Below are 14516 nucleotides of genomic sequence, written 5' to 3' on the forward strand. Positions count from 1 at the left end.
TTTTTGAGTGGCTACTAAACTAAAACTTTGTATTTGATACAACAATATAAAAGAAAATACACAATATAACAATATAAATACAATACAACAATATAAAAGAAAATAAACTCTGTCTGACAGTTTTGGTGTACTGTCAGTACAATATTAACAGGAGTCACAATTATACCAAACTTGCATATGAATATACAGCCACATTAATTACAGCACTTCTGCCTCTGCTCATTCATGCAATCATGCAATTGGCCAGTCATGTGGCAGCATCGCAATACATAAAAGATATGCAGATACAGAGCTTCAAGAGCTTCGGTTCAGAGAGAGGACTTTGATTGTGGCATGTTTGTTGGTGCCAGACAGGCTAGTGTGAATATTTCACATAATCAGGAAATCTCTTGGGCACAGTGGGCATAGGCTCACCCAAAAGACAAGTGCTTTTCTAATATTCTTAACCAGATTTCATTAGAAAATGTCAAAATGTCACCATGCGAAAGGTTATCAATACATATGGTATACATACTGTATACACGAAAAGGATCTTTTTACATTTTGTCAAAGGCAGCGATAGAGTTTCCGGAATGCCTCTAGAGCAATTTAGAATAAAAAAAGTCATACCAGATTATTTTCCATGACATTGACAAAACCTTTGCATGCTCTTCTGTTTACAGCCAAATTGCCTATTTTTGTGGTCTCTACAAATATTTTCAGCAGTTTGTGCTGCAGTAGCTTTTCTGTGAATCGGAGCAGATGGGCTAGCCTTCGCTCCCCATGGCATCAGTAGGCCTTGGGTGCCCATAACTCTTGCCTGTGTTTTTTTTTTAAGCATCTGTGAGTAAAGGGATTTCATACGTTAACCTCCAAATTTATTCAAAATTTTAGCCTGCAGTTTGAATACCATTGCTGTAGTTAGCTGTATGTATATAGTTTTTTATGCTGTCTATGTTTTTTTTAAAGCTGTATAGTTGTCTTATTTAGGATCAGAAACTTACATGGAACCATTATCCACAAGCCATTATCCACAAGCCATTATCCACAACTGAAGATTACTTGAAAGGGTGTGGAGAGTTGTGTATCCAAACAAAAAGGCCAATCTGAACCTGGCACTGACCTTTGAACTCTAAGGGCATCATGGCCATCAGAGAGCAACATGTGAGCATTCTGGCCACTCCCTGTTCAAGAAAAAATCAGAAGGGGCCTCTGTCTGAGAAAAATCAGCAGTGATTCCGTGCCATGTTTTTTTGTTTTTGTCTCTCTTTAATCTTTAAGAGGAGGTTATGGAGGGTTTATTGACATGAACTTGCTGTAAGAAATACCAGCTGAGTAAGCAGGCTTGGAACACAGATTCATATTGGATAGGCTGACATAAGCCCTAGGCTACAGGCTTTAGTTTCACAGCTACTTCTGGCCCTATTTGAATGGTCATGTGACAGGAACTGCAGCTTAGAGGTGAGTAGGGCTGCAAGCTGCAAAGTCAGGCATGAAGATTGTTTCGTCACGTGGCGCTCACATCTCCTTCCTTTTCTCTTCTGCTTTTGCATTATAAGCTATAAATAGTATTAGATCATGGAAAAAAGGGCAAGGTTTCAAACTCAGCAGGTCTTGCCATACTATTTACTTTTTAGGCTAATCTGGCTTCTGGCACCTGTAAGTCAAAAGATATTTTAGATGATGCCAGTTGCTTTGTTTACCTGTTTATCAAATCTATATTTAGTTTATGGTGGTAGTCTTATTATAAAATCACTGCTTGGTAATAAGTGGTGGAGCAGATGTGTTATTAGATCTTGTATATACTTCCTTTTCTTTTAAATGTGACCTTGATATAATAATAAAAGCCTAATGAAAATATTGTCAAGAAATGTTCTGCTTTCCAGATTAACCTGCAGTATATGACGTGTCAAAATCCAATCTTTACCCATCAGTTCTACTCACAGCTCAGTACTGGATGTTAAACATGGTAAATAATTACAATTCAGCATCCTGTTGTAGGCAAATACTGATTGTCTATTGTGGAAACCCGATGTTAAGTTAACACACGAAAGACAAGTACACAACAACTGAACCCTGGCTGAGCTGAACTTTCGTCCACTGTGCTTGCTTTATGACACTGATTTGTGAGTACAGTCTGTAAGCCTGTGAGGCATTTGATTGAATATCAATCTGTTATTATGTCTGGCCTTTTTTTTTTATCTAGGATACTCTTTATATTAAGTTCAGAGAGCACAGGGTTTAATCTAGCCATGGGGGTCACAGTCCAGTGACTTCTGTGCCGGTCCCAAGCCCGGATAAATAGAGAGGGTTGCGTCAGGAAGGGCATCCGGCATAAAACATTGCCAAATCTAACCATGCGAGTTGTCAGTAAGAATTTCATACCGGATCGGTCGAGGCCCGGGTTAACAACGACCGCCATCGGCGCCGTTGACCTACAGGGCGCCGGTGGAAATTGGGCTACTGTTGGTCGAAGGAGTAGAGGAGGGAGGAGAGTGCACAGACAGAGAGAGAAGAGGAAAGGTAAGAGTGTAGGACTGAGAATAGGGACTCTGAATGTTGGTACTATGACAGGGAAAGGTAGAGAGCTGGCTGATATGATGGAGAGAAGGAAGGTGGATATACTGTGTGTACAGGAGACCAAGTGGAAGGGTAGCAAGGCTCGTAGTATAGGAGCAGGATTCAAGCTGTTTTATTATGGTGTGGATAGTAAGAGAAATGGGGTAGGTGTGGTCCTGAAGGAGGAGTTTGTGAGGAATGTTCTGGAGGTGAAGAGAGTGTCAGACAGGGTGATGAGTCTGAAGTTAGAGATTGAAGGGGTGATGTTGAATGTTGTTAGTGGTTATGCCCCACAGGTAGGTTGTGAGTTAGAGGAGAAAGAGAGATTCTGGTGTGAATTCGATGAGGTGATTGAGAGTATTCCCACGGGCGAGAGAGTGGTGATAGGAGCAGATTTTAATGGACATGTTGGTGAGGGGAACACAGGTGATGAGGAGGTGATGGGCAAGTTTGGAGTTAAGGAAAGGAACCTTGAAGGACAGATGGTAGTAGACTTTGCTAAGAGGATGGACATGGCTGTGGTTAACACGTATTTTCAGAAGAGGGAGGAACATAGAGTGACTTACAAGAGTGGAGGTAGGAGAACACAGGTAGACTACATCCTTTGTAGAAGAGGCAATCTGAAAGAGATTAGTGACTGTAAAGTGGTAGTGGGAGAGAGTGTAGCCAGACAGCATAGGATGGTGGTGTGTAGGATGACTCTGATGGTCTGTAAGAGGAAGAGGTCAAAGATAGAGAAGAAAACTAAGTGGTGGAAGCTGAAAAAGGAGGAATGTTGTGAGGAATTTAGACAGAAGTTGAGGCAGGCTCTGGGTGGTCAGGTAGTGCTGCCGGATGACTGGGAAACTACAGCAGAAGTGATCAGGGAGACAGGGAGAAAGGTGCTGGGTGTGTCATCTGGAAGGAGGAAAGAAGATAAGGAGACTTGGTGGTGGAATGAGGAAGTTCAGGATAGTATACAGAGGAAGAGATTAGCCAAGAAGAAGTGGGATATGGACAGGACTGAAGAGAATAGACAGGAATACAAGGAGTTACAGCGCAGAGTGAAGAGGGAGGTGTCTAAGGCCAAGCAGAAGGCATATGATGAGTTGTACACTAGGTTAGACACTAGAGAAGGAGAGAAGGACTTGTACAGGTTAGCTAGACAGAGGGATCGAGATGGGAAGGATGTGCAGCAAGTTAGAATTATTAAGGATAGAGATGGAAGGGTGCTCACAAGTGAGGAGAGTGTACAGAGGAGATGGAAGGAATACTTTGAGGAGCTGATGAATGAGGAAAATCAGAGGGAAAAAAGAGTAGAAGGGGTGAACTCTGTGGAACAGGAAGTAGATAAGATTAGAAAGGATGAAGTCAGGAAGGCCTTGAAGAGGATGAAAAGTGGAAAGGCAGTTGGTCCTGACGACATCCCGGTAGAGGTCTGGAAGTGTCTAGGAGAGGAAGCAGTGGAATTTTTAACTAGTTTGTTCAACAGGGTATTAGAAAGTGAGAGGATGCCTGAGGAATGGAGAAGGAGTGTGTTAGTGCCGATCTTTAAGAATAAGGGTGACGTGCAGAGTTGCAGTAACTATAGGGGGATAAAGTTGATGAGCCATACAATGAAGTTGTGGGAAAGAGTAGTGGAAGCTAGGTTAAGGAAGGTGGTGGAAATTTGTGAGCAGCAGTATGGCTTCATGCCCAGAAAGAGCACAACAGATGCAATTTTTGCTCTGAGAATGTTGATGGAGAAGTATAGGGATGGTCAGAGGGAGTTGCACTGTGTGTTTGTAGACTTAGAGAAAGCGTATGACAGGGTGCCAAGAGAAGAGCTGTGGTACTGTATGAGGAAGTCAGGAGTAGCAGAGAAGTATGTCAGAGTGGTGCAGGACATGTATGAGAGGAGCAGGACAGTGGTGAGGTGTGCTGTAGGTCAGACAGAGGAGTTTACAGTGGAGGTGGGACTGCATCAGGGATCGGCTCTGAGCCCCTTCCTGTTTGCTATAGTGATGGACCAGTTGTCAGAGGAGGTCAGACAGGAGTCTCCTTGGACGATGATGTTTGCAGATGACATTGTGATCTGTAGTGAGAGCAGGGAGCAGGTGGAGGAAAACCTGGAGAGGTGGAGGTTTGCGCTGGAGAGAAGAGGAATGAAAGTCAGTCGTAGTAAGACTGAGTACATGTGTGTGAATGAAAGGGAGAGAAGTGGAATAGTAAGGTTACAGGGTGAAGAGGTGAAGAAGGTACAGGAGTTTAAGTACTTGGGGTCAACAGTCCAGAGTGATGGAGAGAGTGGGAAAGAAGTAAAGAAGCGAGTGCAGGCAGGTTGGAGTGGGTGGAGAAAGGTGTCAGGAGTTCTGTGTGATAGGAAAATATCAGCAAGAATCAAGGGGAAGGTGTACAGGACAGTGGTGAGACCGGCCGTGCTGTATGGGTTAGAGACAGTGTCACTGAAGAAGAGACAGGAGTCAGAGCTTGAGGTAGCCGAACTGAAGATGTTGAGGTTCTCTTTGGGTGTGACAAGATTGGACAGGATTAGGAACGAGTACATCAGAGGGACAGCCCATGTTGGACGTTTGGGGGACAAAGTTAGGGAGGCGAGATTAAGATGGTTTGGACATGTTCAGAGGAGGGAGAGTGAGTATATTGGTAGGAGAATGTTGGACATGGAGCTGCCAGGCAGGAGGCAAAGAGGAAGGCCAAAGAGGAGGTATATGGATGTAATTAATGAGGATTTGAAGCTAGTGGGTGCAAGTGTTGAGGATGCAGAAGATAGGGTTAGGTGGAGAGAGATGATTCGCTGTGGCGACCCCTGAAGGGAAAAGCCGAAAGAAGAAGAAGAAGAAGAAGAGAGCACAGGGTTAATAAATATGGTTTTATTAGAAGAAAAAAAATAAATATATTTAGGAATTAATTTCTTTATTGCTCTACATAAAGCATGTGTTGAAATGTGTCTTTTTTTTTTTTTTTTTGTGATTTGGAAGCACACCTGAACACTCGTGAAGCCTTTGTTAAAAGGGATACCTGTGTTTATGCAAGTTCCCCTCTAAATGCATAACATCACCGAGACCCTCACATGCACAAAGCAGACTGGGCTGCATACACAACTCTTATCTTATCACTTTAATAGCTGTCCCTCCGTGAGAATAACCAGTGAGAACGCACCCACACCCACACACACACAATGTTTCTCAATACACAATTCTTTGCTTTCACAAACAGACCTTGATAATGTATCTAAGAGTTTTTGTTCACACATAAAGCAGTAGTGTAGTTAGGAGCCCTATAAAGCTACAGCTTCATGTCTTGAAATTATATAATGATATATGGGATATAAATAAAAATCTGTTGATGTTCTTTTGTCTGCTCCCTGATTGGATCACGTGGTCAAAAATAAAGATTAAAATAAATAACCTTTTAGTTTTACAAACTAGCACAGAAATCCAGAATCATCCTTAGTTGAGCAGATTGTCCAGTTGTGTATTTAATTTAATTTCTATTTCAATCTAAAGGTTAAATCTTGCATAAAAATATTCGAGAACAAATAATTTATTTAAAAACTCTATATTTGGTTCTTTTTCTCAGTTGTACTGCTTTTGTACTCCTAGCAATTTTGCTCCTCTTACTAAATGACTTTAAAGGTGATATCTGTTTAATTTCAATTAATTTAGTAAAACTTTAATAAGACATTCCTCTCTGGTTTGCTCTCAGTAAAGAACCTGAGTTGACACATTTATGCCTTGTCTCATTGACCTGGTGAAAGGCTTCTTGTGGTGTGGTCATATGATGATGTTTATTTGTCAGCATGTGATGATTGATATTTAAGGAAATTAATACTACTAAAACAACAAAATGTAAGAAATCTCAGCATATTTGTATGTATATTGACTTTATATTTGTAGCTGACGTTAATAGTTGCCAATTTAATCAACTGGGTATTTTGCTTTATTACGTCATAGGCATATTAAAACAGTTGTCTCATTTCTTATTGATCTTTGGAAACACAGCTCTCTGGTTTATGTGAATAAGTGTGCTATATTAAGGACACATGCTTGTATGTATTCTAGGGCAGAAGACTACGTACAGTAACTATTACTGATGTGGAACTCGAGTCAAGAGAGCCCTTTTTTTGTGTGTTATTTTGTAATGTACAAAAACTCCTGGAGGCAAAATGGAAGGGTGCAGGGAGTAATACCACTGGCATGTCAACACAAATCACCAGTCAGTTGATAATAACAACTTGAATTGTGGTGTCTTGTGCCTTGTCAGTCTGCACTTACAAGAGATTTCATAAACTTCAGCATGCATGTACATGCTCGTGTATTAACGTATTAACTGACTACATAGAATAGGATTTTCCTGCTTCACTTTGCAGTCAAGTTAATAAATAAATTCTAATCTTTAGTTGAATTATGAAGAGATGTTAGAGAGTTGAGGATTTACATAATGAACAGTCATTCTTTGGTGGCTAAGTATCCATATTCCTCCCGTAAGAAACTAAAAGAAACAGGAAATTGATATCATCGACTGAAATGAGAAAACTACAGCCATTTCCGCAATTAGCAATGCCTGAGAACATCGGAAACTAAATAAAATAAATAAAAGATTGATCTGATTATTTATCAGATCTCTTTTGAATGAAATAATATACATGTACTGTACACTTGATTTCATACTAATTTGCTTTTCCTTTGCACACTGAAGCAACACGTGATTAAAAAATAGATAATAATAATAATAATAATAATAATAATAATAATAATGTGTTTTTCTATTTATTTCTAATTTAGACCTTCTCTTTACCATCCTCTGTGTAAAATTGAGAGAGAAGCTGGAATACTCAAACCCTAACCACAAACTTGACGTTATAATAATTAAGGCCTTTATCAGCACACACTCACACAAGGCAGGGCAACACTGACACGCAAAGCCTAGACAGGCAGGGGATAAGCCAATAAATTGCATGGCTTGGAACATTATTTACAGAGCTACTACTGTAAATAATGTTCCACCTCTGCACCCCGGGATCCAGCCAAGACTAGCATTATAATGCAAGTCATGGCTGGATCCAGGGGTACAGAGGTGGGTTGTGCCTCTCCATCATCTTCTACAGACTCAGGCTATGTCCACACTAATATTTTTCTCATACTTTTCTCTTCATCTTGGCATTCTGTCCACACCAAGACGGCATTTTTGTCAAGGAAACTGAAGCTTTTTGAAAACGCTCTCCAAAGTGGATAAATTTGAATACACAGTTATAGCAGTGCAGTGTGGCCTGTGAAAACCCAGGCTTTCAGATCCGATGACGTAAGTGTAGTCAAGTGGTGAGCGACACTGTACAGCATTTGTTTTGTTTACTCTCCGTTTTGACAGCCTTGTTAAAGATTAATGTCAGTTTGCACATTGAAAATGATTGAAAATGGTAACGTGGATGTGGAGTGTTTTTAGATGAAAATGCTGTTTTCATGAATCTGGATAAGTGTAGTCACAAATGCAAACTTCAGCCAAAAATGTTACATTATGTTCTATTAAAACATGTATACATTACTATCTTCAAATAGAATATATATATATATACGTATACATATATATATATATATATATATATATATATATATATATATATATATATATATATATATATATATATATATATATATATTTATATATATATATATATGTACACACACACACAAACAAGTTTGTATTGGTTTGTTGGTTTGTATTTAGTTGTGGTGTGTGGGGGCGTTCCCCTGAAAGACAGGTCTGATCAAGAAAAAAAAAAAAAAAAAAAATATATATATATATATATATATATATATATATATATATATATATATATACACACACACACACAAACAAAGTATAAGGTGCAAATACTTTTATAAGGTTTGTATTCAGTTGTAGTGTGTGGGGGCTTTCCCCTGAAAGATATATATGTACACACACACACACACAAAGAAAGTATAAGGTGCAAATAAATATTGGTTTGTATTTTGTTGTGGTGTGTAGGGGGCTTTCCCCCGGAAGACAGGCCTGATCAACGTGCATGCACTGGCTAGGTAAGTTGGGCAAAAATATAAAACATACTCATCTATTTTACAGCATGTCCCACTCCACAGAATAGTACATTTCTACAGATTTATTACATATATTCCTGTACAGTAGTCCTGATGGATACCACATACACTTAATTGAGTTTTTCTATAATATTAAAACAACGCACGTACAGTATATACAACTGTGAGTTTAAGTGCCTAGATCTATGCATTAATTAGTCATAAAATATTATCTGACCTTCCTCAAGATCATAACAATACAAAAACACATTCAACCGAAACCAATAACACACTAAATACAGTTGTATTTTTCCTATGTCTATTGAATACTTTGATTAATCATTGACAGTTCAAGATGGAAAACATGTGAACCCTTATATTTTATAACCTTTATCAGCAATAACTATCATTACACAACCATAAGGAAGTGTTATATATACAAATATGACAGATACCTGTGACACGCCATCGTCGCGTCCTCAGGTCTGTATTCTGATATTTCTTCTCAATAAAGGGCTTTTAGGGGATGTTTATACAATATATGGCCAAAGGTGCTGTATGTGGACACCTGACCATCAAACTCATATGTGAGTCACCTCCCAACTCAATTGTGATCAAAACGAAGAGTACATTCAGTACAGCTAATTAAATTACTAAATGTCTCTGTCACAATAATATATTCTTAAAGTTTACTAGAGATTTAAATCAACCCATGTAATCATCACAACCGAATCGTTGTACCTCCTACATCAACCTTTCTCTCATCTACAGATGAAACCACAGGAAGGTGTTTACATGCACGGGTGACAAAGTTTGGGGTTTTAAAGCTTGCTGCCGGAAGTGGTGATATGTAGGGAAAACGTACCCATGCACCAATTCACCTGCAGGTTGTTGGTAAAAGTCAGTGTCTCAAATGCTCAATATCATACGTGATGACTCATTATTAGTCATTTGCCTGCAGAAACGGCTTGTGAGTTCCTCAAACACATCTAAAATAATTCACAGAAATGTCCAGAATTTCACAAGCCTGTAGATGAAGACAGTTATTCCACATATTATATACTGATTAAGGCATTATGATCTGATGGTATGTGATTAAGTGATAAAGGATACAGATAAGGTTTGTTTGAGGATTCTGACAGGAACACAGGTATGTAGGTTTCTGGGAAACTCACTGGAAGTGATTGAACAACCTGCATGCAAAGACTTGTTGAGTTAGGTGGGGTTCTTAGAATCTATCTTACAATCAGTCCTTCTGAATTTAGCTGCTCTATTGGAGTTATTACATTTCTCAGATCTATTTGTTAATCAGAAATTAAGCCTGGTTGTAACATTTATCACCATATATAAATATTTCGTAGACTTTAGCAAAATCTGTGTTACTACTGGTGTAATAGGAATAAATAAATAGTTTAAAAAAAACCGCTCATGATGGAAACAGGTCAAAGCAACATATCATCAGTGTATTCTCAGAAATTAATCCTTTGTATAAAAGAAAGGAAAGAAGAAGAAGAAGAAGAAGCACACATTAGTTGAATCATGAATTGATTTTCATTAAGTAAATCCTGGGACTACATAAGTGCATAAGTCGATTTAAAGGTCACATCTGACAAGCAAAAGAGCAATACATACTGTATGATGCACTCTATCAAGATGGTGAGAGATCATAACAAGATCAATTAGACATAAGAGCTGTGAACAGCAAACTCTCTGGGTATTTCAGATGAGTATCATGGGTGTGATTTCTGAGAAAATTGCACCAGATCTTATTCTAACAAGTGGAAAAATGCTGGTGCATGCTTTCTGACAGATCTGTAGTTAGTGTATATAATGTATTATTTCGGTTCTCATAAACTAGACTCTCACTTTCATTTTCAGGTAAGAGGTGCTAAGTATTGCACTTGGTGCACTTGTATTGCTAAGAGGTCCTCCAACAGGAAGCCATAACCAATAAAGAATGAACCCTTATGAATAATAAATGTAAATATTATGCACTGGCATTTAAAAAAGTGTATTCCCTTTCTGAATCTCTATTTTCTATGCAAAGCACAGTACAACACAGTCACACATTAAACCTGTAAATGAAGGTTTTTATTATATAAGGGAAAACAAAATCCAAACCCACATTGCCCTGTGTAAAAAAGTGTTTGGTAAAATATGGTGGTGTTAGTGTGATGGTCTGGGGCTGTTTTGCTGCTTCAGGAACTGGAGGACTTGCTGTGATAAATGGAACCATGAATTATGCTGTCTACCAAAAAATCCTGAAGGACACCTCTGTTCGTGACCTCAAGCTGAAGCGAACTTGGGTTCTGCAGCAGGACAATGATTCAAAACACACCAGCAAGTCCACCTCTGAATGGCTGAAGAAAAACAAAATGAAGACTTTGGAGTCCCTAGTCAAAGTCCTGATCTGAATCCTATTGAGATGCATGCTCAAAAACCCTCCAATGTGGCTGAATTACAACAATTCTGAAAAGATGAGTGGACCAAAATGCCTCCAGTTCACGTACATTTGTTGGTTGTCTTGCACAAACTGCACATTCAAGATCTCTGTGGATTTGATCATTCTCATGTTGGAACATCCAAGTGTCCCATGTGCAGCTTTCGTGCTGTAGAAATGTAGAAAAATGCTGAAAATTGTCTGCTAGTATTTTCTGATAACATGCTGCATTAAACTTGCCATCATTTTTTAACTTCCCTGTGCCACAGAGCTCACGCAGCCCCAACACATAGGATATACACCAACATGCTTTACAGTGGGGTTGGTGTACTTTTCACCCTAGGCCTTGTTGACTCCTCTCCAAACATAGCGTTTATGGTTGTGCCTATAAAGTTCAATTTTGGTTTCCCCACTCCAAATGAGTCCAGAAGCTGTGAGGTTTGTCTATGTGCTGTCTGGTGTACTGAAGGCATGGGTGCATTGGTGGCATACGTTTGTGGCATGGGTGCAGTAACGTCTTTCTCCTGGCAACTCGACCATGCAGGTCATTTGTGTTCAAGTACCTCTTTATTGTTCTCCCTGAAACAACTTTTTTCCAGAGCAGCCTGTATTTCTCTCGAAGTTGTTTGTGGGTTTTTCTTTGCGTCCCAAACAATTCTTCTAGCACTAGTGGGTGAAATCTGACTGTGGCTTAGTATCAACAGAACTTTACCAGAGTTTAAACAGTACTGACTGGCATTTTTAAGTGTTGAGATATCTTTTTATATCCTTTTCCTGCTTTATAAAGTTCAACTACCTCATTACACAGGTCCATTGGCAGATCTTTTGTCTTCCCCATGGTGCAGTATCCAGCCAAGTCAGTGCATCACCTCATGTCGATTTATGCACAGACACTAATTACAATTACAATGATTCACAGACGTGGAAACTTCCCTTTAATAACCATTTAAACCTCTGTGTGTCAACCTGTGTGTTTATAATATGGGCAAACATTCAAGGATATGTAAACTTTTAATCAGATTTATTTTTTCAATTCTCTTTAGGTTTTATAAAGAAGTCAAACAACTATGTGATAAGTAATGACTTCACGTGACCACATTATATAAGAATAAATAAGAAAAAATCTTTAGCATTATTAGTCATATTTTCAGGCAATTCCTTTCAGGGTATGCAAACATTTGAGCACAACTGTACATCAAAAAATGCAGCTTGTAATGTTAGAGAGAATTTGCAAGATATCAGCCTGTTTAAACTGCTCTTATAAAAAATTAATCAACATCTTCTTCTTCATTATCATCATCTTCTTCAAATTACTGCCTTATAAGGACTTTCAAAAGCTGCACAGACTTGCAAATGCAAAAAAAACAAATTCTTCAGTCTAGTCACAAAGTCTCAGAATGCTCTTTAGGGGTCTTTCCTCTTTTCCCCCTATTTAGGCCTAAAGGAAGGAAAGCTTCAGGACTGATCCATCCTTCTTTCAATTCTTTTAGTAGAGGTGGTGGGAGGCGTCACAGAGACAACAGGGGGCTGACAACCACAACAATGACCAAGCAGCCCAGGCGATCCCTAAAGCCCTGAGCACCTTTTTAAAGAAAGCAATGTCCGCTTTTTCCATTTTTAACTAAGATTGACCTTTAAACAGTGAACACAGAATGCATTTCATAAAAATAGAAAACAGAGGCTTGCCACGCTATACTCTGTTGTCCCCATGATCCAAAAAGAGTGTGGAGAGATAATAGTGTGAGACAGTAAAATAATAACAATGCCAGCTGCATATAAATAGAAATATCCTTGCCGCAAGTTCGTGTTCTTTGTAGAAATGTCAAAATATATAATAATAAAATAAATTTTATTTATATATATATATATATATATATATATATATATATATATATATATATATATATATATATATATATATATATATAAACTAGGGAGGTTCTGATATTTTATGAACATATATATATATATATATATATATATATATATATATATATATATATAATTATAATAATAATAAAAAAAAAATATATATATAACTGTGAATTTATATATATATATATATATATATATATATATATATATATATATATATATATATATATATATATATATATACATATATATATAAACTAGGGAGGTTCTGATATTTTATGAACATAGTAGAATTTGGCTGGGAATTAAATTCTGTGTAGCACATTTACTGCTGAGCCTGAGCATAATTATAGCATTATCAGGCTCTATATGGATAAACTTTAATTGCAGAAATACAATTATTACATTTTGTCTGCATTTTTCTACAACTGAGGGTTAAGGGCCTTGCTGAGAGGCCCAGCAGAGGCAGCTTGGTGGACCTGTGGTCAGTGCTATTAGTCAGAGAAGCCACAAAGTAGCCTAAGGTAACTTTTAACATGATGCTACCACCACAATGTTATACTGTGATGAAGGTGTTCTCATGGAAATCAGCAGGGTTGAGTTTGATAAACAAACATTTTGTCGAAGCCGCAATGTTTCATTATTATCTCATCAGACTAGAGAAACATTCCCCACACATTTTCTTGGTCTACAACATGCGATTTGGCAAGCTATAAACAGGTTTTCATTTGGCTAACCACTCTCCCAATAGAGCTGTGGATCTCCGATCTCTCCAGCTGCTTCAGTGTTACCCTTGACCTCTTGGATAAAATACAAGGTTCAGTGTTTAAAAGATATAATGTTGTACCCCAGTTGTCTTAACTGTAAAGAGTTAAAACTATGGTGCTGTTTAGGGTAATTTAATATTGCATATTTTTCCTATTATTTCTTGCCCACAACTGACTTTAAATATTTTTTCCAGTGTGGGATGCTTAGGCTAGTTTGGGAACAAATAGATGTAAAGGTCAAATGAATTAGTGGGCAGAGTAAACCTTCAGTACCAGATATCCAAACTAGTGGGTAATACCACAGCACCCACTATTAATCATGTATAACCTGTTTTGTGGTGACTAACAAGATTTACTGGGAGATTTGCTTTAAGTCCCTAAAACTGTACCATAACTGTTTAATCACCAGGTCAGGCAGCATCTGCTGAACACTTCCTCTTCCTGTATTTTATTCCTCAAATGCACAAAGAAAAAACCAGAGCACTTAACACAACAGTTAGGCTAGACTGAGGACCTATATGTCTGTGTATAGATGTGATATTAGAAAGGATCTTAGTGGAAGGAAATTCTGTAATCTCACATCATGGCCCTGATATACACTGAAATACTAATATCACAGCCTGTTCACAACCTCTGCCAATCATTCAGAAAAAACTACCAAAATCAGTATTCTCAAAACTTACTGACTCAGTGACTGAACGTCAGTGAAATAGCAAGATACCTAAACTGTGACAAGCAGACAACACATTTACAACAGAAGGAAATGTGCTTCACACACTGCACTGTGGATAGTTTAACACCCACAGTAGTACACTTTTACTTTTTTATGCACCACTGAATATATTCACACTTTGAAAAGTTGTC

This window comes from Tachysurus vachellii, chromosome 15 (assembly GCF_030014155.1).
Source record: "Tachysurus vachellii isolate PV-2020 chromosome 15, HZAU_Pvac_v1, whole genome shotgun sequence".
In the NCBI taxonomy this organism is placed as follows: domain Eukaryota; kingdom Metazoa; phylum Chordata; class Actinopteri; order Siluriformes; family Bagridae; genus Tachysurus; species Tachysurus vachellii.